This window comes from Haliotis rufescens, unplaced genomic scaffold (assembly GCF_023055435.1).
Source record: "Haliotis rufescens isolate VD_foot unplaced genomic scaffold, xgHalRufe1.0.p SCAF_14, whole genome shotgun sequence".
Lineage (NCBI taxonomy): Eukaryota > Metazoa > Mollusca > Gastropoda > Lepetellida > Haliotidae > Haliotis > Haliotis rufescens.
The window spans coordinates 21579172-21605526 of record NW_025963824.1 but is presented as its reverse complement, the minus strand read 5'-3'; the positions used below and the strand labels follow the sequence as shown (position 1 = coordinate 21605526).

Genomic DNA, 26355 nt, shown 5'->3' with positions numbered 1-26355 from the left:
CTGTCTACTGGGGAGTGAGTTGTCGCCTTGGTGGGGGGTCCACGTCTCCCTGTGTCAGTCGCTGTCTACTTGGGAGTGAGGTGTCGCCTTGGTGGGGGGTCCACGTCTCCCTGTGTCAGTCGCTGTCTACTGGGGAGTGAGTTGTCGCCTTGCACACACGTTCTGTGACCGGTGGTGGGGGGTCCGCGTCTCCCCGTGTCAGTCGCTGTCTACTTGGGAGTGAGGTGTCGCCTTGGTGGGGGGTCCACGTCTCCCTGTGTCAGTCGCTGTCTACTGGGGAGTGAGTTGTCGCCTTGGTGGGGGGTCCACGTCTCCCTGTGTCAGTCGCTGTCTACTTGGGAGTGAGGTGTCGCCTTGTACACAGGTTCTGTGCCCGGTGGTGGGAGGTCCACGTCTCCCTGTGTCAGTCGCTGTCTACTTGGGAGTGAGTTGTCGCCTTGCACACACGTTCTGTGCCCGGTGGTGGGGGGTCCACGTCTCCCTGTGTCAGTCGCTGTCTACTGGGGAGTGAGCTGTCACCTTGTACACAGGTTCTGTGCCCGGTGGTGGGGGGTCCACGTCTCCCTGTGCCAGTCGCTGTCTACTGTGGAGTGAGTTGTCACCTTGTACACAGGTTCTGTGCCCGGTGGTGGGAGGCCCACGTCTCCCTGTGTCAGTTGCCGTCTACTGGGGAGTGAGTTGTCACCTTGTACACAGGTTCTGTGCCCGGTGGTGGGAGGCCCACGTCTCCCTGTGTCAATCTGAGGCCTTCGCTAATGGCTTCCGGGAATATATGATATACCAAATCGCCTTATCAAACCTTCATTTAATCTGTTACATATAAACATTTACATGCCGAATGAACACTGATTTACAATTATATTGATAACGATGTGTGCTTCTACGAAAGCCTAATGGTGCCTAATTTGGTAGCATATTTTTTTTCAAATCGAAATTTGTTTTTATTTGAATTTTTCGTTTATGTTTTTCAAATATCGATTTTTTTCTCGTTACTTCCAGTTTTTTTCTCGTAATGTCGATTATTTTCTCGAATATTTTAGTTTTTTTCTCGTTGTCTTAGTTCTTTCTCGAAAGAACTCGAGTTTCGAGAAAATAATTGAAATAACGAGAATTTTTTATTTAAAAACAATAACATTATACTACCAAAGTGGCGCCAGGAGGCTTTCATGTGATTGTGGGCGAGGTGTCGCTCTCCTTTTACTTTCTCGACGCTTAAAGCAAGGATTGTACGTACGCATCCTTGTATTTGCATCGGGTGCAGCACTGAGACCTTATTGAGTGAGTTTAGAGGATTAGGACTTTCATATGACTTTGCAACCGCTACTTTAAGTCTGTTCCTTACCTCGCATATGTCTTTATTTATGTATATGTATTGTTTGATGGTAAAAATGGCATACACAATGTCAGTATTTCAAATCCGAACTTTGGATTGTAGTGATTCAACATTGTGATCAATATGTTCCATCTATACTGAACAAAAAAAAGTTAATGATCAAAAAATATTTTTGTAGTGAAGACTTTACAAAGTTTACACACGGCTTGATACACACATCCTCAAATTTCCATGATCCCTAACTTTTTTTGTTCAGTATACATGTACAGCTGCATCCCAAAAATTTGTTCACTTCACTTTCTTAAAGTTAAGTACTGTGTTTTGATACCTTGGATTATTTTATTTTCCAATCTATTGGTTTTTTTAGATATGCATACTAACCTTATATGCAAATGTGCCAAACTTAACCGAAATTTGCCAACTTTACATGTATATTAAGTTTTGTATCCACTTTCCCATGTGTCACCTATCAGACGTCAGAAGTACGGAGAAGACTGTTTGCAGCATCAAAGGGTAAGTTAACATCTATTCTATTCAGTAATCTTTGTAGCTAACCTTAGGCCTCTAATAATGTGTCTGACAAAATGATTTTGAGAAAAATGTTAACTGTAAATGCAGCTGAATTCGTTTTTCGATACAATCAAAATAATATCTGCCAAAATCAATGTTCTAGAGATAAGACTCTGCAAATCATTTCAACTTCTAGTTAATTATGTTATAATTTATTTGATTTAATTTGTAATGCAGGATGGCAGCGAGAAAGAGACGTAACCTGACTTTAGATGAGAGGAGGCAAATTGTAACCATGAGAGTTTTCGGGTTTCCATGGAAGACTGTGAAAAGAAGAATGAGAAGAGAATACGAATTTGGGTGTCAATTAGAGGAATGATAAAACTCTATCAAAAGTACAAGACAACAGGCAGCGTTAACGACCGTGTAAGATCTGGCAGACCGAAATGTACTTCTGTACGAGAAGACAGAATAATCCGCAAAGCATGTCTAAGAGATAGGTATGCAACGCTCGACATTCTTCATGGAAAATTAAAGCAATCACTGGGTAGAACAATCAGTAGGATGACAATCTCAAGACGACTTATGCTCTTTGGTCTAAAATGTTATGTGCCTTGCCGTAAACCCCTCTTGAATAAACGTCAACGTAAAAACAGATTTGTATGGGCAAAACAGGTTCGACGTTTTGGTCTGCCACGTTGGAAGAAGGTGTTATTTTCAGATGAATCCATCTTCAGGTGTTTCAGTAATCGCAGACGTATGAAGGTTCGAAGATTTATTCATGAAAGATTCAGTAAACAATGTGTTCAGTCCACCGTCAAACACCCACCCCAGGTTCATGTTTGGGGGGTTATTTCACAAAATGGTCCAGGAATCCTCAAGAAAGTCCCCGGGACATTGAATAGTGAACGTTATCAAAACTACATTATCAATGATATTGTAGAACATGGCAACTGCCTCATGTTTCCAGACAAGGGCTTCATATTTCAAAATGACAACGCTCCAGCACACAATTCAAGATCTACCCAACATTTCCTGGCAAGAAAGGGAGTACAAGTATTACCATGACCTGGGAACTCTCCAGACATGAATCCTATTGAAAATATCTGGGACTTGATCGGAAAACGTGTTGCCGAGGACATGCCAACATCGAGTGAGGAGCTCTGGAAGTCCGTCCAAAAACATTAGTTTTCTTTGCCAAAAGAGGGGTTCCAACGGTTATACTGATCCATGACCCAGAGAGTGAATGCAGTCGTCACTGCTAAAGGTGGACACACTCATTATTGAACGTACTTTCAGAATGAAATGATCAAATGATAAAAATGTTTGTTGTTTTCTCTGTATTTCACTCCAAAGTTGGTTGATTACAATGTCTTACTGAGGTGAACAAACTTTTGGGATGCAGCTGTATATCCCCGAGGCTCCTAATCGAGTGAGAGACTACAGTCTGGCCACAGCCAAACAACCCCCGGGTGGAGGACTGGCAGGCGTGGTTCACGTGGTTGTCCTGGATACCACAAGCAGGTGCTCATTCATCAGTGACCTCCGTATGTGCTGAGAGCTGTTTTAGGGTTTCGCATTTTCGCATAGATTACCGTGGACATGAAAGAATGACAAAACATAACACAGATTTCGCAGGAATTTTACATGTCGATCTTTTTAAAATATAAATATGGAAAAGACCGCGTGCAGCACAGAAACAGAGGGGGTGCATGGCCGGCCATTCCTGCGGTAAGTGAATGAGCGTTGGTATAGCAGTTTTGACCAGAGTGAATGAGTGAGTATGGTTTTATGCCGCTTTTAGCAATATTCCAGCAGTATCTCGTGGGGGACACCAGAAATGGGCTTCACACATTGTGCCCATGTCGGGAATCGAACCCGGGCCTTCGGCGTGACGAGCGAAAGCTTTAACCACTAGGCTACCCGACCGCCCCCAGTCTTGACCCGATAAACCAGTGGTTGATATCATGAACATCGTCCCACAATTAGCCAAGTCAGGGCACCTGAACACCCGATGGGGACCTATTCTGACCGGGTGTTTTCCATATCAAAATAATTGTACCGAATGTACTGTGAAAGAAGAGTAGGTCACATTAATGCAACATTTAGCAGGTTAGCTATTACCACAGTATAGTAGGTCACGTCATTGCAACAGTTGGCAAGTTAGCTATTACCCACAGTCAAGTATTTCACATCAATGCAACAGTTAGCAGGTTAGCTATTACCCACAGTTAAGTAGGTCATATCAATGCAACAGTTAGCAGGTTAGCTATTACCCACAGTTAAGTAGGTCATATCAATGCAACAGTTAGCAGGTTAGCTATTACCCACAGTTAAGTAGGTCATATCAATGCAGCCGTTAGCAGGTTAGCTATTACCCACAGTTAAGTAGGTCATATCAATGCAACAGTTAGCAGGTTAGCTATTACCCACAGTTAAGTAGGTCATATCAATGTAACAGTTAGCAGGTTAGCTATTACCCACATGATTTGAAACCTATAATTACCATCCATACTCCGAAGCTTGAAGACTGCGTGCTGTAAACCCTGCTGCATGATGCGGTGAGATGGACTGTGGACTGACCATCTATCTGACCAGGCTCCTTGGCTTAATGACCATGTCCAGCCAGCATCTGGACAGTATAATTAATGCCCTCTGTGAGATGTTGTAGCTATTGATCCGGGTGCCAGGCCATTGTTGTATTGAGCTGCTAGTACACTTGAGTTGGCACAGACCGACAGTGTTGTGTGAATGACGTCATTCCGACCTACTGGAACTGCGGTTTGGCGGACACAATGCATCATAACATGGAGGACACTGGGAAATCGAGACATTTTGACTATGGCTTGGCTCCATTGTATTGCATGACAACAAAATTAATTCGTCGTGAAAAAGAATACGATATTGATCTTGTTTGGTGTAATCATGCTACCAAATCTGTCCCAGACGACCCGTGAAGATTCGGGGTCTTCAGCAACTCATGCTTGCCGTAAAAGGAGACTATGCTTGTCGTAAAAGGCGACTAACGGGATCGGGTGGTCAGGCTCGCTGACTTGGTTGATGCATGTCATCGTATCCCAGTTGCGCGGATCGATGCTCAAAAGGCCAATCACTGGATTGCCTGGTCCAGGCTCGATTATTTACAGACGAAAATAATTTTCGTTCGAAACTCAGGTTTCGTTTGTAAGTGATTGTAGGGCACTTTTGATCTAGTACTGACTTACTCTGGTTGTATAAAGCTAAATGTAGTAACTAGGGATTCTAATATTCAGTTTTTTCTAGTAATCCGTGGATAACCAACTCTCCCATGATTGTCTAGCTTTTGGGGAATTTTAGAATTTCCTTGCTCAGTCTAAGTGGCTGAAGCATTAGTCTATGAGACCAGTTTCATTTTCAGACGTTCTCGTCTGTTTCATTGTCCAAGTGACATATTTTTGGAATAGGCCCCCTGTGTTTATTTCCCGAGGTTATTCACTCATAAGTTAAGTTAATTAACTCATGTGTTAATTGGTCGGAACCGACTTAATTGGCTGTCTAAGCATCTTGACTATATCTTGTCAAAAAGCTGTTTAAGCTACTCTCATTTTATTACTGTCTTACAGTTTATTACAGTTGCTTGTGTATTTGCTCTTGTGTGATTAATCAGTGGTCTTTGTCAGCGCAGATTGGGCTTATTTGATCCTTTTATTGTCATCTATTGGTACAGTTAGTTGTAAGTAATAAACCTGTGAACCTATAACCACGTTTTCATTATTACTTTTTTTCTTATTTAATGACACCCCTGATCCTTGGAGCACAGATCCATGACATCAAAACGTGGAAAGCTGTGCATAAATAATGTTTATTTGCACTTTTGCCCGTCTATCAATTTCAAAAGCTGAAACGTAAATAAAGTGGAGGCGGGGCTTTTCTATACAGAGGCTCCATATATGATCATCTTGGAAATTACCTCGAAAATAACACGCTTGATCGAACAACAAGCCTGCCCCTCCGTTCGCACTCTATAGCAGGCAAGCCTCCCTTCAAGGCCATGGACGTATACACATTCTCGCCAAAGCTAGCTTTTTATTCCCCATCCTTAACCCTTAGACATCCCCTAACCACAATTAATAATGAGCCATTTGTAAACTGTACTTTCCTGCGTATAAGTGGGATTAAAGGATTTAAATATAATCCACTTTCTTTCAACAATGGAAAAGTGACAAAGACAATTTACATCACAAATTGAGTTCACTATTCCTGGTGAAAACTATGTGAGAAACATGCTATTTCTTCATTTGCGTTTATTGTTCCGTTTCGGTACTCTCATTAATTTTGTTGTGAGACTTTTCTGTGTTTAAAATATTCGCTGATCTGTGTATAAAATTCTGAAGCGTTGATCGCACTTACATCGCTCCTTTTGCGACATCCTGGCCATAACCTGGTGATATGTCCAATACTTTCCGAGTTATCATGGAACGTGGATGTTTCTAGGAAGATAAATAAATTATTGGTGATTTCGGTCCAAGTCAACCCCTACAGGTGACCGACAATGGTGACGAAAATAATTAGGATGATCCCCGTCGAGGACGCATGGATTACAAGTGATTGCAAAACACATATTGGTTCGTTTGATTAGTTTAATTTCTCCAAATCACCATATCCTGCTGTAGTCTTGAAATAGCACTACAGCGATGAAGCAACATGTCATAGACTCTGTGAGTCGGTGTCACTTTCACATTAAGTGAAGGTTACTTCAGACACCCGTCCAGACATACTCGTGACTTACATGGAATCAATATGGGTATTATACATACAACTAATGAAACGATCGGGTATATCCTGTTCCCAGCTGGTGGTAATACCCAGGCAGCTTGCCAATAAAGCCACGCCTCCTCAGATTCGTTTGGGTTGTTACAGATGCGGACATCAAAATACATACTTTTAATTAAGCGTAACAGCGCTAATCATACGTTTTCACACTGATCTCATTCTACATCATACTGGCTACCTAATGATGTAAGATAAATATAGTACTATATTTCATGATACTTGCACTTTAAGTGGGAAGCATGAAACTTGGCACAGTTGCAGGTAATGACATTCCAAATATTTTCAGATATGGAGCAACCCAAAACAATCCAATTTGGCCGCCATAGAGGAATGCAATTCTAGTATATCTCATTGTGAACATCACCCACAACCTATTTGTATTATGAAAAATGAACATTTTGGAATTCATTTACCTAACACTACATCTGTAAAGCCAATTTTGTTTTATCACAGTAGACTATTTATGTTGATTTAGGTAATCTAAAGTGTGAAAAATTTCTTACTTTTTCGGCATATCTTTAAGTCATAGTTCATGAAGGCAAATTAAATATACCAATATTGTATACTCATATATATGGTGAATTCAATATGAAAACCCCAGAATATTTAAAGAACAAAGTTTGTTTTTATTAAAATATGCTGTAAATGGCTAATGGTTTTGGTTGGTAAGGGGCAATTAAGTGTAATCACAGCTGCCACCACATTTGCCAAGTGGCGTCCCAATTAAATGTGCCACATCACAGTCCCACCCTGCTCCGCAGCACCTCTCAGACTTACAGCTACATCAGCTACAAACTTCGCATGTTAATTAATTTCTTCAACCTAAACGGACAAAAAGAAGTTCATCGGATGCCGTTATTTGGAACTATCCCTGTTGGTTATTGTTTGATTAAAGTATAGACTCCCCGCAGTGAAAGCGTGTGATTGTGATTCTGATTGTGTGATGATAAGATGACTGGGAAAGATTTGGATCCCATTTCACTGTTTCATAGCTTAATGTGTATAATCATGCCATGTAGCAATGTCACGTCAATAGACCTATCATAGCAAAAATAAACACTGGATTAATTTGAGGCTGTAAGTGAACCCCCGTTTTGTCATTGCATGTTTTTGTATACCCTTGACTATCGGATCTATACTGACACTATGACAGATCAGCAAACTGCACAATGAAACCCTCATTTGAACCTAAGTCCATCTTGCTAACGTTTTCCTGTCTCTGAGGTTGTCTGGGATGTATGTAGCAATCAGTCCCCATTTGGCATTTCTTGCGTCTGGGGTAATTATTCAATCTAAGGTAGGGTTATAAATATAGTAATATGCACGTGGCAGAGCAGCAAGAGAGGAATGATCAGCAAAAAATATCGATCAAAGGATTAACCGATAATACGTTGATTGATTAATCACTGTTATCTTGAACGATGGATTTGTCAAAAGCAGTGGTTCCTATATGTAGGTTTACTAAAGCAGACGGAATGCACATAAATCTGAGCGTGAACTGCCTATGTAAAAACAACATACTTTATCAAAGGATAAGCCGGTAATTGAATAATTGATTGCCAAGTAAGTGGTTCATCTAAACGTCGTCGCCATTAATGGTGCGACCCCCGAAAATACCTATACATTTCCTTATTATTTCCAACACAAAACTTTATTTCATTTTTGTTGGTCAATGAGACGATACGCCCTTATACTATCAATAAAAGCGACAAATGCGCTTTCTGGTCGAGCATTATAGGTCGCCAACTAGACGAGAAAATCAGGCATATCATACAGGTATCCACGGGGAAAAAATCATAACAAAGGCAATATCCCGTCCCGGGGAATTACTCATGGATCAGAGCCCATTGAGCGTTAACGTTTTATACAGTTTAGTCTTTTGTCCTTGTATTTCAGATACTTGACCAAGAGGTCTCTGACGCTATCGGTACAAGTAAAATGTCCATGCATTGAATACTCTTATCCGACAGATGTATTCGCGGGCTGATAGTTTTAAATTTCAGCAGTTTATTTTAAGCTGTAAACTGGTAAATGAATCCTAACACTGACGTTGCAAGAGTATGTCTCCGTGCTTCAGCTAAAATGTTTTGGCCTACAGTTTTTTTCACTTGGCCTACAGTTTTTGAAACGTGCTGACCCTAAAGGCTCTCAGTTTACTCTGCTGAATTTCAGCAGATACCATATACCGATATATGCGTGGTCTCTGGTTTCAAACACTGATTGCGATACTTCAAAATGTCCTTAAATATGAAATATGACATTTCCTGCGGGCCAAAACGCGAGCAGGGACAGAACGTGATGCACGAACAGATACCCTGTACATACACTTAACGCTGTGACGTCAACCGCGCGATCACTGAAACAATGCCACAAGTTAAGGGTATGTCAGTAACTCTCCACAGCGTCGTTCGTGTGCTCTGGTTGAAGGTCGGCATTAATTGGTCACTCCTTGTATGGTTGCTAAATATACATATTGCCTAATATAAGCATGTAAACCCGAGGTGGACCAAGTCACCAGCACGTGCCACATTTTTTTGTTTGTCGTTAGAGGCGGCTAAATCTCTCTGGTTATGATCTGTTTGTTTGTTTGTTTATTGTATAACGTCGCACTCAGCAATATTCCAGCTATATGACGGCGGTCTGTAAATAATCGAATCTGGACCAGACGATCCAGTGATTGACATCCACGCAATTTGGATACGATGACATGCATCAACCAAGTCCGCGAGCTTGACGTAAATATTGGTATATTTGCGATACAGTGTGGATTGAGAGATGTGGTCAAATATATCAACACTTATGTTTTGTTGTGTTTTGATGTTAATACAACTGAAACAGTAATTTAATTGATGCACACACAATAAAAACGCATGTCATCTCCAATATCTTTTAAAGTTATAAAATATCCCGGTCAAAGAAATACATATGTTCTCTCCCTTTCTTACAAATACTTAAATTTCAGAATTGTGTATATTGTTTACAAATAAACAAGTAAAACTCATAAACAAGTTGGTCTTTGATGAAATATTGTTTCTGCGGTCACAGGTGACCCTGAGCTAAACCATTCATAACACGTACACTCTGGACCGTTCGAGTTGGTCAATCCATGCTTGTCATTTTGAGGCGACTAACGGGACAGGGTGGTCAAGCTCGCTGACGTGGTTGATGCATGTCATCGTATCCAATTTGCGTAAATCGATGCGGCCATCGGTGCTCATAATAATGTCAATCACTTGACTGCGTGGTCCAGACTTTGATTATTCACTAAACGCAGTCATTTAGCTGGTATATTGCTGATTGCTGATTGTGGCACAATAAACAATAAACACGCTTACCTAGCCCAAACCCCATTCTAAAGGCAAGTTTTTTAAAAACTAACAAAGCTCTGCTTCTGTTTCATCTAGGTACATGCAATAAGCAATATGCATTATGAATGCTTTTGTTTCTGGAACAATATTTCAATATGCGTAACCGTCCCCTCTCGGTAACAGCTTGTCAGGGATCGAGAGATCCCGTTGCTAGTAGGCCTAGATGCTCACGCCGAGTGCAGCGCTCAGTTGTGCGGCTAACAGTACAGGAGGTCACTTCCGGGTTTTGATTTGTTGTGTTCTGGGGAGAGTGTTGCATGTGGCATTTGACACCCCTTCATGCACCACACAACTGACAGATAGTCGCTTTTACTCGGAGTGCATAACATCAGAATGTAACTGCACATTTCACTGCCAACTGTACCATGAAACGTGTTGTTCAAACTACCAGGAACGTCTTTGTCTGAAGGGTCTCTAGGCTTACTTGTTTATCTACATTTCCGAGGAACTAATAGCAGGATATGCTGTCACTGTTGACGTGGGGATAGCCTAGTGGATTTTATCACAGAGATCTCAAAGAGACTGGCGTTATCGTACGGTAAGACATCAACACTCGTTAGTTCACTGTGAGTTGTATGTTGAACGTGTGGGGACATTTCATTGTTTAGTTCGCAATACCCACTACACAGCACATGAAAGGCTGTGAAAATCAATTGTTGAAGCCATTATAGACTATTCCACTAAAGCTGGTGATGGCAGCGTGTGGCCGCCTGCCGTCGTTGTTGGACGTAGCTTCAACACGGATGGAAACGCTTGTGTTGCATTTAGACCACAGCTACATTACGAGTGCATTTGTAAATGACTGATGGTTTATTTATGTCACTATAACGCCTTGATATTCCCAGGCAAAGTTCACACTTCTTTTGTACTGCCTTCAGATGGTACACGCTAGCATACAGCAACTACTGCCAAGGGAAAACAATGAAGCTTTATCTTTCTCTTCCTTTCTATCATTATATTCTTTTCACTAACAGTGGAGTTCTACAGAATTTAGTTTTAACTGGATATGTCAAAATCATGATAATGACTATTTAGATGCAATATTAAACTGATACATTTTGACAGAAAGGTGGAAACTAGTAGATGATAATAAAACGTAGGCTTTCAGACCTGTCAGATGAAACAGTAACAATACTAGTGTACTGATATATGCTTAAAGTTGTCTTTCTGGCTCTGTGTAATTCCGTATGCTGGTTGTTTTATAAAACATCATGCATTACATCCAGATTACATGAATATATTCCGGTGGTTTCACTACCCTGATTGTTTGTATAGCATCATCTATATTTGTGCCTTACAATTTTGCGGATATTGCTACATAAACAAGTACTTTAGGTCTTTAACATAGACATGCTAGGCACTGTTCCTAATATTGGTAATGTTTAGGTTTACTATTATCATGATTATAGGAACCTTGGCATATTCTACTGCTAAAACACTAACTAGTGAGTGAGTGAGTTAGGTTTAAGGCTGCTTTGAACAGTATTTCCGTTATATCACAGCGTGTCAGCTTGATGTGGGAGGAAAGCCCAAAATGATGGTGGTCTTCGTTGTTTACCACTTACTGGTGAAACCCATGAGAATGGGTATGGTGCTGAACTGAACAGGCTGACATTGAATGTCACTCAGCTGTAGGTGAACTCGTAGCCATGGAAAATTCATCATGATTCATAGACAACTTCCAACATGTAGACACAATTCAAGATGGAGTCGTAGACAAAACAAATAAATGGGACTTCAATTTGATTTATTGCGTATGTACACATTGAATTTGTTTTGTGGCAAATGTATCTCAAATCTTTAAAAAAATAAATGACAATAAACATGTGATGCATTATCAAGACAAGAGTTCGATAACCCCCAACTGCGCTCACCACTTACTGAAGGATCGTCTTGTCATTCTCAGCTGGGATATACTCCCAGGATTGTTAATTTCTCTAAGAGTACTTACAGAGGATCCTGCAAAATAAATACTACTACTTACCATATTTTGTATTTTAAGGGCAAGTAATGTGAAAAAAAATGTTTGCAATTTTGTTGTGAATATAAATGTTCCTGTATACCATGGTATACATTTAGTCATTTATTTAAATGTCCAAGTGAAAGTGCTTCGTAATCGGCTATCAAAACAAACCTATTTGGGGGTGTGGCCTAAAGCTACCAGCACAGCAGTAACAACTGTTTTCACTGGCTGATAGGTTTTCTGCATTTATCTATCTTGTGATTCTCAGCCGTTATTATGGCATTATACATACACTGTGTCTGCTATTTCTGTTAATCCTACAAAAATAACAGCATTGTAGACATCGTTCAATGTGTGAAACATTTGATCTTGACATAATTAAAATAACAATTAGCAATCTGCAATCTCATTAAAATCAGATCTTAGTTCTCGTTATCGCTAAACAAAGATCTGAGGACATCCCATTACGGGTCAAGTCAGAACGGGTCCCGTCAGAACACTGTTTGGGTAATAAGACGTCAGCTGCCCCGGGGTAAACATCTGTATTCAGTGTTGATACTAAGGTGACATCAGTTCTGGATATGGTAATCAAATGGATGAGCAGACAGAATAAGACATGTTTTAATAAATCTGAGGCAGAAGCAGGCAGACTGGGTAATCGACCCAAACTTCATGATCGTCCAAACTGCAGTGGGACAAACACTGGGACCCCGTCTTAACCTCCACTAAGTGGAATCCCCTCCTTGGTGGAATATTATATTTTGCCTGTCGTTTTTCATCATCTAATTTACTGCTATTTCCATTTTTCAAATATGATTATTATCATTCAATTTCAATATAGAAAAATGTGTCTACAATTTCACTCACTGTTTTTCTATGAATTCACTGTAAATTGTGTCTACGATTTGATGGTTTCCTACAAATTCACCTAATCTCATTGTCAAGTGCTGACAAAAACTGCTGTCCTTGGAAAAAGCCCTATGATAAACAACCTGGTAACTGAAGGCACTAAGGGATACGAAACTACATGGATACAAAATTTCTGGAATACGCAACTACTAGAATACGAAACTACTAGGATACAAAACTACTAGGATACAAAACTACTAGGATACAAAACTACTTAGATACAAAACTACTTGGATACGAAACAACTAGGATGCAAAACTACTAGGATACAAAACTACTAGGATACAAAACTTCTGGAACACGCAACTGCAAGAATACAAAACTACATGGATACAAAACTACTAGGATACAAAACTATTAGGATACGAAACTACTTGTATACAAAACTACTAGGATACAAAACTACTAGGATACAAAACTACTTGGATACGAAACTACTAGGATACAAAACTTCTGGAATACGCAACTACTAGAATACGAAACTACTTGGATACGAAACTACTTGGATACGAAACAACTAGGATACAAAACTTCTGGAATACGCAACTACTAGAATACGAAACTACTAGGATATGAAACTACTAGGATACAAAACTACTAGGATACGAAACTACTAGGATACAAAACTACTAGGATACGAAACTACTTGGATGCAAAACTACTAGGATGCAAAACTACTTGGATGCAAAACTACTGAAAACAAAACTACGAGGATACGAAACTACTAGGATATGAAACTACTTGGATGCAAAACTACTAGGATACAAAACTACTTGGATACAAAACTTCTGGAATACGCAACTACTAGGATACGAAACTACTAGGATACAAACGTACTAGGATATGAAACTACTTGGATGCAAAATTACTAGGATACAAAACTACTTGGATACAAAACTACTTGGATATGAAACTACTTGATACCTAACTACGTGGATACGAAACTACTAGGATACGAAACTACTAGGATATGAAACTACCAGGATACAAAACTACTAGGATACGAAACGACTAGGATACAAAACTACTTGGATACGAAACTATTTGGATACAAAACTACTTGGATGCAAAACTACTAGGATACAAAACTACTTGGATGCAAAACTACTAGGATACAAAACTTCTGTAATACGCAACTACTAGGATACGAAACTACTAGGATACAAAGCTACTAGGATATGAAACTTCTAGGATACAAAACTACTTGGATACGAAACTACTAGGATACGAAACTACTAGGATACGAAACTACTAGGATACAAAACTACTTGGATACAAAACTACTAGGATACGAAACTACTAGGATACGAAACTACTAGGATACAAAACTACTTGGATACAAAACTACTAGGATACAAAACTACTAGGATACGAAACTACTAGGATACGAAACTACTAGGATACGAAAATTACTTGGATCCGAAACTACTTGGATCCGAAACTACTTGGATGCTAAACTACTTGGATACGAAACTACTTGGATACCAAACTACTAGGATACGAAACTACATGGATACAAAACTACTAGGATACAAAACTATTAGGATACGAAACTACTTGTATACAAAACTACTAGGATACAAAACTACTAGGATACAAAACTACTTGGATACGAAACTACTAGGATACAAAACTTCTGGAATACGCAACTACTAGAATACGAAACTACTTGGATACGAAACTACTTGGATACGAAACTACTTGGATACGAAACTACTAGGATACGAAACTACTTGGATGCAAAACTACTTGGATACCAAACTACTTGGATACCAAACTACTTGGATACCAAACTACTAGGATATGAAACTACTAGGATATGAAAACATTGACCTGTTACCATCTTTGTGAACACCATCTGTTTCAATCTGTGAGATTACTTGCCTTAACTTGACTCTAAGCATCAGTTTCAGAATTTACATATGCCATTTATGTCTTGCATATAGTATTATATTTACTATTTTAGATGAGCTTACTAGACCAAGCAGATTTATAGTGAATAGTGGCTAAAGTGGCCGTTTGGCGTTTTGTTGATGTCTGTTTGCCAAAGGTTTCCCAGTAATATGTGATGTGCTACTGAATGAAGTGGTCCTGATGGTAGTCGGTAACATTAACCTTCCGACAGCATACACTCCAGCATGTTTTACCTTTGTGCAGTGGTAAGTGCACAACATGCATGAGGCCACACTGTGGACAAAGCCTTTATTTGGGGAAAATATTTGCATAATAGCTCTAACTAAAAAAAACCCTTCGCCATGTTTACTATATTAATGGTGTTATGAAAATGATCAAGAAGGTATCCACATGTCCCTCAGCTCAGCTATTATGATTTCATGATCTGGGGGAATCAAATCAACTTCAGCAACCCTGGGGATGCAAGCCAAACTGAACATTTATTAGCCTGAATAGTTGCATTCATATTAGACCATCCTTTGAATACAATAGTGCTGTCATATAGGAACACCTTGTGTATAGTGCCGTCATATAGGAACACCCTGTGTATAGTGCTGACATATAGGAACACCTTGTGTATAGTGCTGACATATAGGAACACCTTGTGTATAGTGCTGTCATATAGGAACACCTTGTGTATAGTGCCGTCATATAGGAACACCCTGTGTATAGTGCTGACATATAGGAACACCTTGTGTATAGTGCTGACATATAGGAACACCTTGTGTATAGTGCTGTCATGTAGGAACACCTTGTGTATAGTGCTGTCATATAGGAACACCCTGTGTATAGTGCTGCCATATAGGAACACCCTGTGTATAGTGCTGACATATAGGAACACCTTGTGTATAGTGCTGACATATAGGAACACCTTGTGTATAGTGCTGTCATGTAGGAACACCTTGTGTATAGTGCTGACATATAGGAACACCTTGTGTATAGTGCTGTCATATAGGAACACCTTGTGTATAGTGCCGTCATATAGGAACACCCTGTGTATAGTGCTGCCATATAGGAACACCTTGTGTATAGTGCTGTCATATAGGAACACCCTGTGTATAGTGCTGACATATAGGAACACCTTGTGTATAGTGCTGCCATATAGGAACACCTTGTGTATAGTGCTGTCATATAGAAACACCTTGTGTATAGTGGTGTCATATAAGAACACCCTTTGCATAGTGCTGTCATATAGGAACACCTTGTGTATAGTGGTGTCATATAAGAACACCCTGTGTATAGTGGTGTCATATAAGAACACCATGTGTATAGTGCTGTCATATAGGAACACCCTGTGTATAGTGCTGTCATATAGGAACACCTTGTGTATAGTGCTGTCATGTAGGAACACCTTGTGTATAGTGCTGTCATGTAGGAACACCTTGTGTATAGTGCTGTCATATAGGAACACCTTGTGTATAGTGCCGTCATATAGGAACACCCTGTGTATAGTGCTGCCATATAGGAACACCTTGTGTATAGTGCTGTCATATAGGAACACCCTGTGTATAGTGCTGACATATAGGAACACCTTGTGTATAGTGCTGCCATATAGGAACACCTTGTGTATAGTGCTGTCATATAGAAACACCTTGTGTATAGTGGTGTCATATAAGAACACCCTTTGCATAGTGCTGTCATATAGGAACACCTTGTGTATAGTGGTGTCATATAAGAACACCCTGTGTATAGTGGTGTCATATAAGAACACCATGTGTATAGTGCTGTCATATAGGAACACCCTGTGTATAGTGCTGTCATATAGGAACACCTTGTGTATAGTGCTGTCATGTAGGAACACCTTGTGTATAGTGCTGCCATATAGGAACACCTTGTGTATAGGGCTGTCATATAGGAACACCTTGTGTATAGTGGTGTCATATAGGAACACCCTGTGTATAGTGCTGTCATATAGGAACACCTTGTGTATAGTGCTGTCATATAGGAACACCTTGTGTATAGTGCTGTCATGTAGGAACACCCTGTGTATAGTGCTGACATATAGGAACACCTTGTGTATAGTGTCAACATATAGGAACACCCTGTGTATAGTGGTGTGATGTAGGAACACCTTGTGTATAGTGCTGTCATGTAGGAACACCCTGTGTATAGTGGTGTGATGTAGGAACACCTTGTGTATAGTGCTGTCATGTAGGAACACCCTGTGTATAGTGCTGTCATGTAGGAACACCTTGTGTATAGTGCTGTCATATAGGAACACCTTGTGTATAGTGCTGTCATGTAGGAACACCCTGTGTATAGTGCTGTCATGTAGGAACACCTTGTGTATAGTGTCAACATATAGGAACACCCTGTGTATAGTGCTGTCATGTAGGAACACCCTGTGTATAGTGCTGTCATATAGGAACACCTTGTGTATAGTGGTGTCATATAGGAACACCCTGTGTATAGTGGTGTGATGTAGGAACACCTTGTGTATAGTGCTGTCATATAGGAACACCCTGTGTATAGTGCTGTCATATAGGAACACCTTGTGTATAGTGCTGTCATGTAGGAACACCTTGTGTATAGTGCTGTCATATAGGAACACCCTGTGTATAGTGCTGTCATATAGGAACACCTTGTGTATAGTGCTGTCATGTAGGAACACCTTGTGTATAGTGCTGTCATATAGGAACACCCTGTGTATAGTGCTGTCATATAGGAACACCTTGTGTATAGTGCTGTCATATAGGAACACCTTGTGTATAGTGTCAACATATAGGAACACCCTGTGAATAGTGCTGTCATGTAGGAGCACCCTGTGCATAGTGCTGTCATATAGGAACACCTTGTGTATAGTGGTGTCATATAGGAACACCCTGTGTATAGTGCTGTCATGTAGGAACACCTTGTGTATAGTGCTGTTATATAGGAACACCTTGTGTATAGTGCTGTCATGTAGGAACACCCTGTGTATAGTGCTGTCATGTAGGAACACCCTGTGTATAGTACTGTCATATAGGAACACCATGTGTATAGTGCTGTCATGTAGGAACACCCTGTGTATAGATAGTGGTGTCATGTAGGAACACCCTGTGTATAGTGTCAACATATAGGAACACCCTGTGTATAGTGCTGTCATGTAGGAACACCCTGTGTATAGTGCTGTCATATAGGAACACCCTGTGTATAGTGCTGTCATATAGGAACACCTTGTGTATAGTGGTGTCATATAGGAACACCTTGTGTATAGTGCTGACATATAGGAACACCTTGTGTATAGTGGTGTCATATAGGAACACCCTGTGTATAGTGCTGTCATATAGGAACACCTTGTGTATAGTGGTGTCATATAGGAACACCCTGTGTATAGTGCTGTCATATAGGAACACCTTGTGTATAGTGCCGTCATATAGGAACACCTTGTGTATAGTGGTGTCATATAGGAACACCCTGTGTATAGTGCTGTCATATAAGAACACCATGTGTATAGTGCTGTCATATAGGAACACCCTGTGTATAGTGCTGTCATATAGAAACACCTTGTGTATAGTGCTGTCATATAGGAACACCCTGTGTATAGTGCTGTCATATAGGTACACCCTTTGCATAGTGCTTGTCATGTAGGAACACCTTGTGTATAGTGGTGTCATGTAGGAACACCCTGTGTATAGTGCTGTCATATAGGAACACCTTGTGTATAGTGGTGTCATGTAGGAACACCCTGTGTATAGTGCTGTCATATAGGAACACCCTGTGTTTAGTGTCAACATATAGGAACACCCTGTGTATAGTGCTGTCACGTAGGAACACCCTGTGTATAGTGCTGTCATGTAGGAACACCTTGTGTATAGTGCTGTCATAAAGGAACACCCTGTGTATAGTGCTGTCATGTAGGAACACCTTGTGTATAGTGCTGTCATATAGGAACACCCTGTGTATAGTGCTGTTATATCAGAACACCTTGTGTATAGTGCTGTCATATAGGAACACCTTGTGTATAGTGTCAACGTATAGGAACACTTTGTGTATAGTGCTGTCATGTAGGAACACCTTGTGTATAGTGCTGTCATATAGGAACACCCTGTGTATAGTGCTGTCATATAGGAACACCTTGTGTATAGTGCTGTCATATAGGAACACCTTGTGTATAGTGCTGTCATGTAGGAACACCTTGTGTATAGTGCTGTCATATAGGAACACCTTGTGTATAGTGTCAACATATAGGAACACCCTGTGTATAGTGCTGTCATATAAGAACACCCTGTGTATACCGCTGTCATATGGGAACACCTTGTGTATAGTGGTGTCATGTAGGACCACCCTGTGTATAGTGCTGTCATATAGGAACACTCTGTGTATAGTGCTGTCATATAGGAACACCCTGTGTATAGTGCTGTCATATATAGGAACACCCTGTGCATAGTGCTGTCATATAGGAACACCCTGTGTATAGTGCTGTCATATAGGAACACCCTGTGTATAGTGCTGACATATAGGAACACCCGTGAAGAGAATAGGTCTTCAGCAACGCATGCTCGTCATAAAAGGCGACTATGCTTGATTGGTCAAAAGTTGATTTTTTGCAGACCGCCGTCATATAGCTGGAATATTGCTGAATGCGGCGTTAAACAACAAACCAAACCAAAACCTCTGAATACTGCAGTCATATAAGAACACCCTCTGAAAACAATAGTGCTGACATATAAGACCACCCTTTGAATTACTAAGTGCTGACATATAAGACCACCCTCTAAATACAATAGTGCTGTCATATAAGACCATCCTCTGAATAGTGCTGACATATATAAGACCACCCTCTGAATACAATAGTGCTGTCATATAAGACCATCCTCTGAATAGTGCTGACATATAAGACCACCCTCTTAATACAATAGTGCTGTCATATAAGACCACCTTCTGAATAGTGCTGTCATATATAAGACCCCCCTCTGAATACAATAGTGCAGACATATAAGACCATCCTCTGAATAGTGCTGACATATAAGACCACCCTCTAAATACAATAGTGCTGTCATATAAGACCACCTTCTGAATAGTGCTGACATATAAGACCCCCCTCTAAACACACTAGTGCTGTCATATAAGACCATCCCCTGAATAGTGCTGACATATAAGACCACCCTCTAAATACAATAGTGCTGTCATATAAGACTACCTTCTGAATAGTGCTGACATATAAGACCACCCTCTTAATACAATAGTGCTGACATATAAGACCACCCTCTTAATACAATAGTGCTGTCATATAAGACCACCTTCTGAATAGTGCTGACATATAAGACCACCCTCTTAATACAATAGTGCTGACATATAAGTCCACCATCTGAATAGTGCTGACATATATAAGACCACCCTCTGAATACAATAGTGCTGACATATAAGACCACCTTCTGAATAGTGCTGACATATAAGACCACCCTCTTAATACAATAGTGCTGACATATAAGTCCACCATCTGAATAGTGCTGTCATATATAAGACCACCCTCTGAATACAATAGTGCTGTCATATAAGACCACCTTCTGAATAGTGCTGACATATAAGACCACCCTCTGAATACAATAGTGCTGACATATAAGTCCACCATCTGAATAGTGCTGTCATATATAAGACCACCCTCTGAATACAATAGTGCTGACATATAAGACCACCCCCTGAATAGTGCTGACATATAAGACCACCCTCTGAATACACTAGTGCTGACATATAAGACCACCCTCTGAATACACTAGTGCTGACATATAAGACTACCCACTGAATAGTGCTGACATATAAGACCACCCCCTGAATAGTGCTGACATAAAAGACCACCCTCTGAATACAATAGTGCTGACATATAAGACCACCCTCTGAATAGTCCTGACATATAAGACCACCCTCTGAATAGTGCCGACAGAAAAGAACATCCCCTGAATTGACTTTGAAACCATTGCTTCTATCATGTCAACTGGAATTAAGAAGATGCCTTACAAAAGGTAAACTGTCACATGGGTCTGTTTCTAGCCATCAACACAGTTTGTCCTGGTGTGTGCTTCCATACTTATTGGCATGATACATAATCATAGTTATCATGATAATTAAGGGGAGGCGAGGTGAAATGGGGTTTAACGTCGCATCCAAGATTATTGCCGTTATTAAAGTGATGTGCTTGCACCTTGTGTGGCTGCTTGTTCTAGTTGGGACTAATGGCATTTTATTGTGGTAGCCAACTGAGATACCATGCTGCAGTTTAACATGAATATCCGACTCAAACACAGTATACTGACTCTGAGCTGATCAGCTTGTTTTAGCCCCTTGATGCCGAGCGCCAGGCAAGGTAACAACAAGTACCTTCTTTTAAGATATTTCATTTTGGTATGGCATGGACAGGGTTCGAACCCTGGACCTTCCGCTCACTGGATGGACACTCTACCACTAGACTACTGAGGTGGTCCTGATAATTTACAACTATAGTGGACATTTGCATTTGCAAATATACTTGCTGGGTTTTTCCTAAAGAATTACCACGATACATGAAATATTCCTTAACATGCTTAAGTGTTGGTCTGTGTTAGTACAGTCTACAGTTCATAATCTATTGCCCTCAAAACTGACATTCACTGGTACATTTTTAGCTGATAACTTGATGCACTGTTCTAAGCATCATTTTGGGGAATCATAGCATATATACTTTTTATTATATATTATCTGTATTTAAATCATTTTAAAGTTGATGCATTGCGTGCTGGCAGAAAACATCAAGTAACTAACACTGACAAACAACTGACACATTTAATTGTTCATATGCAGAAGTAAACAACAACTTTCTATATATAGACTCGTATAGCGGCCATAAAATTTCCAAGTCCCGTGATGGGATTCGAACCACGGACCTTCTCATCAGAGGTCGGACGCCTTGTCCTCATGACCAAAGAGGTTACCACACGATCAAAGAGGTTAACCCCGTCAGCAAGCTGACAAGGTAAGGATGTCATCTGTGGGATGACTCCACGCCCTGCTACACTCGCATAGTGATTAGTCAACATGACACCACTGAGATTAAATGCAGTTTGACAGGCACATGAAGTGTTAGCTATCACTTCCCGACAGTATACTATACATATTGTGTTTCCGGCAATCCAGTGATAATCAATGTGTCATGTTTCAATGATCATTTGTGAAAGGTTCAATATATCCACAAAGTGGAAGGGTAATATAGGAATGGGTGCCGTCCGTCCTTCCATCCTTCCATCTGTCCGTCCATCCGTCATATTTCGTTTCTGGAGCAGAACACAAAAACCATGAGAGATATCTTAACCAAACTTGGCACATAGATAGGTCTAGTGGTGAACTGTTGCCTTTTGATACTTTGGGATTTAAAAAAAAATTATATTTTGAGTTTCCCTGGCAACGACTTTGACTTAGACTGAAAATGGCGGTAGTGCTTGTTTCCGGAGCAAGTGAATGTCACTTGAATGTTCGATCCCTCAGTGTTCATTTCAAAAATGTGAAGAAGGATAAGTTTGTTGGTGTACTTGATGTTTTGTGTTTCACAGAAACACACATCTATGATTACAGTGAAAGAGACCTGCCAGGATATCAAGTCTATCCAGGAGACACAACACATGGTGTTGCTGTGTATGTTTCAACAAGTTTCAAGAACAGTCTCCAGCTATGTGATGTATTGTCATCTCGCAGTATTGAATACATTTCCTTTCTTGTTGGCAAGTTCTGCATTGCTTGTGTGTATGTTCATCCAAAAGTGTCATGGACACGGTTGTCACATTCACTAACTTCATGCAGAAACTTCAGGATCTCTCCAAGCAGCATGAATGTGAACATGTCCTAGTTACTGGGGATTTCAACTGTGATCTGAGTGAAAACTGACTCAACTCATTCACTCTCCAACTCACTGTCTTTGAGCTACACTGGACTTACTGATCCTGCCAGTGCTCTAGCATTCAGACTCCAGTCTACTACTCAGATCATCAGATGATTGGTGCTGTACTTCTCAGTACACCTCATGGTGACCCCTGTTCTCATTGATCTCTCAGTAAAGTAGGAACTCCCTTACTTCTCTGATTATTGTTTAAGTAATAACACAACTCATTACAAATACAATAGTGTAACTGATCGTAAACCTACTCAACTGTTTAAAACACTGCTTCCTATCCTGTATATATTCTTGTCAACCATAGTCTGTACTTCAATTGCTTGATAATGGTGTTAGAACCTACACCGAAACGTTGCTCCTAATTGTAATAAAGAAGTTGTTCGTCCATATGTCTCATCCTTACTCATTACAAATACAGTTACCTATTCTATCATAAACTGCGCATGGCAAAACAACACCAGTAATAAGTTTTTTAGCGCTACAATTAGGCCATTTACAAAAAGGTCCAGTGAACGTAGTTCACAGGAGGTAATGCATTGCACAAAACATGGCATATTGGGGGGATAAGAGTATTTCATGCTTGTTCTTCGAAGGATCGTATAGACAGGCGAGACCAGTGAAGCGTCAAACAGGGCTTTGTGAGATGTTTAGCTCTATGGCAAGTCATTGTTAGTGCTATAGGCATGGTTGTGACACAGGAATTCATAATTATTGCTAGGTACTTTTATTTGTGTATAATTACGAATTCATGTGGACTGTCCAAGTTCTGGCCAGTAAACCAGGGTACTGCTGTCTTGACTTTCTCTTTTATTTCACATGATGCTCTAGAATTGGTTATACCTTTTAGCAGATCATTAATCGTTTTGATCTTCCTGATCGATCAGTTGACCGATTATTGGATCAATCACTCCAGCACTATATTTTAGGCGTTTGTAGAGCAATCAATGCATTTGGCGTTCAGTCATTGTGAGTCAGTGAATGTACTGTATGATGCCATGTATTAGGCAAGTTTTTCTTACCTAGAATTAGGGGGGTTTCAAAGGGGTTTCGTCCTATACACAGGGTGGAAGAGTTCATACTGAAATACACAAATAAGTCATGTAATTACACTGTCTGGTTATAGAAAATGTTCATTGTACATCTGGACTTATGTTTGTAACCTATTTTATTCAAAAGTTAATTCATTATTGTTTACATTAATTTCAACGAAATCGTGTGTCAAGTGATTGGGAGGTTGCGCAACTCACCGTTATTTACAGCAACCTTGGTAAAATTACCGCTATTGACACCTTGAAACTTACTTTAGTTGACAGAGAATGAATACATATATCATAAAGGCCATACCTTGACTTGTTAAAAGTTATATTTGTTGTAGTTTGACTGTTATCATGGTTATATGTCAACATAAAGTTTACGCGATTGAGAGCCTCGACAGTTATGGTCAAATTGTTTTCATAAATAAAAAATATCCGGCAATAGCAATCAGCTCTACCAAAGTGCTACGCTTATGGTTTATAATTATTTCAAATATATGTAGTAAAGCTGCAACTAAAATAACACGATATTGGAAAATGATATTCCTGATAACATAATCCTGTAATAGCTGATTGCTGTTTCAGGCTTATGTTACAAGAAAATATAGTAATCTTAATCTCTGCATAAAACAATGCCTAGCAGAGCAGGAAATACAATTTACCTGTTCCATCATTCGTTATCACCTGTTAGTTTACCTGATTTGGCTGAAGAGATATGATGTCATTTGTTTCTGCATATAATACTTGTTGAATTCGTATAAAAACACAACGGAAGACAAACACATTTTTATTGCAAATATAGGTATTGTGTATGCTATGGTGTTGTGCTTCATTCTGGATTACTTTATAGACCGGGTATATAAATTAGCATAGAGTTTGAAGTCTTTTACAGGGGGTCGTCTTATGGGCGGGCTGCTTTCTAGACAGCGACATACAGTATTGTGTTTAGGCATTCAACATGTTTGATGTTTTGTGTTTGTCCAAGTACAGTTTGGCGCAATGTCTCATTCAGATTGTTGTGATACATTCCAGACCTGCAATCTCTTCTGTAGTTTTTGTAAGACCCGAAATCTACATGATCTACAGTACTTGTGTCTGTTCACAGATCTGCACACTTGTGTCTGTTCACAGATCTGCACACTTGTGTCTGTTCGCAGATCTGCACACTTGTGTCTGTTCGCAGATCTGCACACTTGTGTCTGTTGGCAGATCTGCACACTTGTGTCTGTTCACAGATCTGCACACTTGTGTCTGTTCACAGATCTGCACACTTGTGTCTGTTCACGGATCTGCACACTTGTGTCTGTTCACGGATCTGCACACTTGTGTCTGTTCACGGATCTGCACACTTGTGTCTGTTCACAGATCTGCACACTTGTGTCTGTTCGCGGATCTGCACACTTTTGTCTGTTCGCAGATCTGCACACTTGTGTCTGTTCGCAGATCTGCACACTTGTGTCTGTTCGCAGATCTGCACACTTGTGTCTGTTCGCAGATCTGCACATTTGTGTCTGTTCGCAGATCTGCACATTTGTGTCTGTTCGCAGATCTGCACACTTGTGTCTGTTTGCAGATCTGCACACTTGTGTCGGTTCGCAGATATGCACACTTGTGTCTGTTCGCAGATATGCACACTTGTGTCTGTTCTCAGATCTGCATACTTATTCCTAGTCACAGATCTGCATACTTATTCCTAGTCACAGATCTGCATACTTGTTCCTAGTCAGAGATCTGCATACTTGTTCCTAGTCAGAAATCTGCATACTTGTTTCTAACCAGAGACCTGCATATTTGTTTCAAGCCAGAGATCTGCATACTTGTCCCTTATAAGTCAGAGATTTGCATACTTGTTCCTAGTCAGAGATCTGCATACTTGTGTCTGTTCGCAGATCTGCACACTTGTGTCTGTTCGCAGATATGCACACTTGTGTCTGTTCGCAGATATGCACACTTGTGTCTGTTCACAGATCTGCACACTTGTGTCTGTTCGCGGATCTGCACACTTTTGTCTGTTCGCAGATCTGCACACTTGTGTCTGTTCGCAGATCTGCACACTTGTGTCTGTTCGCAGATCTGCACACTTGTGTCTGTTCGCAGATCTGCACACTTGTGTCTGTTCGCAGATATGCACACTTGTGTCTGTTCGCAGATATGCACACTTGTGTCTGTTCACGGATCTGCATACTTATTCCTAGTCACAGATCTGCATACTTATTCCTAGTCACAGATCTGCATACTTGTTCCTAGTGAGAGATCTGCATACTTGTTCCTAGTCAGAAATCTGCATACTTGTTTCTAACCAGAGACCTGCATATTTGTTTCAAGCCAGAGATCTGCATACTTGTCCCTTATAAGTCAGAGATTTGCATACTTGTTCCTAGTCAGAGATCTGCATACTTGTGTCTGATCCGAGATCTGCATACGTGTGTCTGATCCGAGATCTGCATACTTGTTCCTAGTCAGAGATCTGCATACAAGTGTCTGATCCGAGATCTGCATACTTGTGTCTGATCCGAGATCTGCATACTTGTGTCTGATCAGAGATCTGCATACTGGTGTCTGATCAGAGATCTGCATACTGGTGTCTGATCAGAGATCTGCATACTGGTGTCTGATCAGAGATCTGCATACTG

At 40.3% G+C, this 26355-nt stretch overlaps 1 protein-coding gene across 6 annotated transcripts in view; it reads left to right on the top strand.

Annotated features, from left to right (window-relative positions):
- Positions 1-10225: 10225 nt before the first annotated feature.
- The window catches only part of LOC124116684 (sodium-dependent proline transporter-like), a 105778-nt gene continuing 89648 nt past the window's right edge, over positions 10226-26355 (top strand). For all 6 annotated transcript variants that reach the window (XM_048395143.1, XM_048395142.1, XM_048395141.1 and 3 more), the window contains exon 1: positions 10226-10561. The gene's annotated coding sequence lies outside the window, so the exon portion shown is untranslated. The remainder of the gene's footprint in view (positions 10562-26355) is intronic.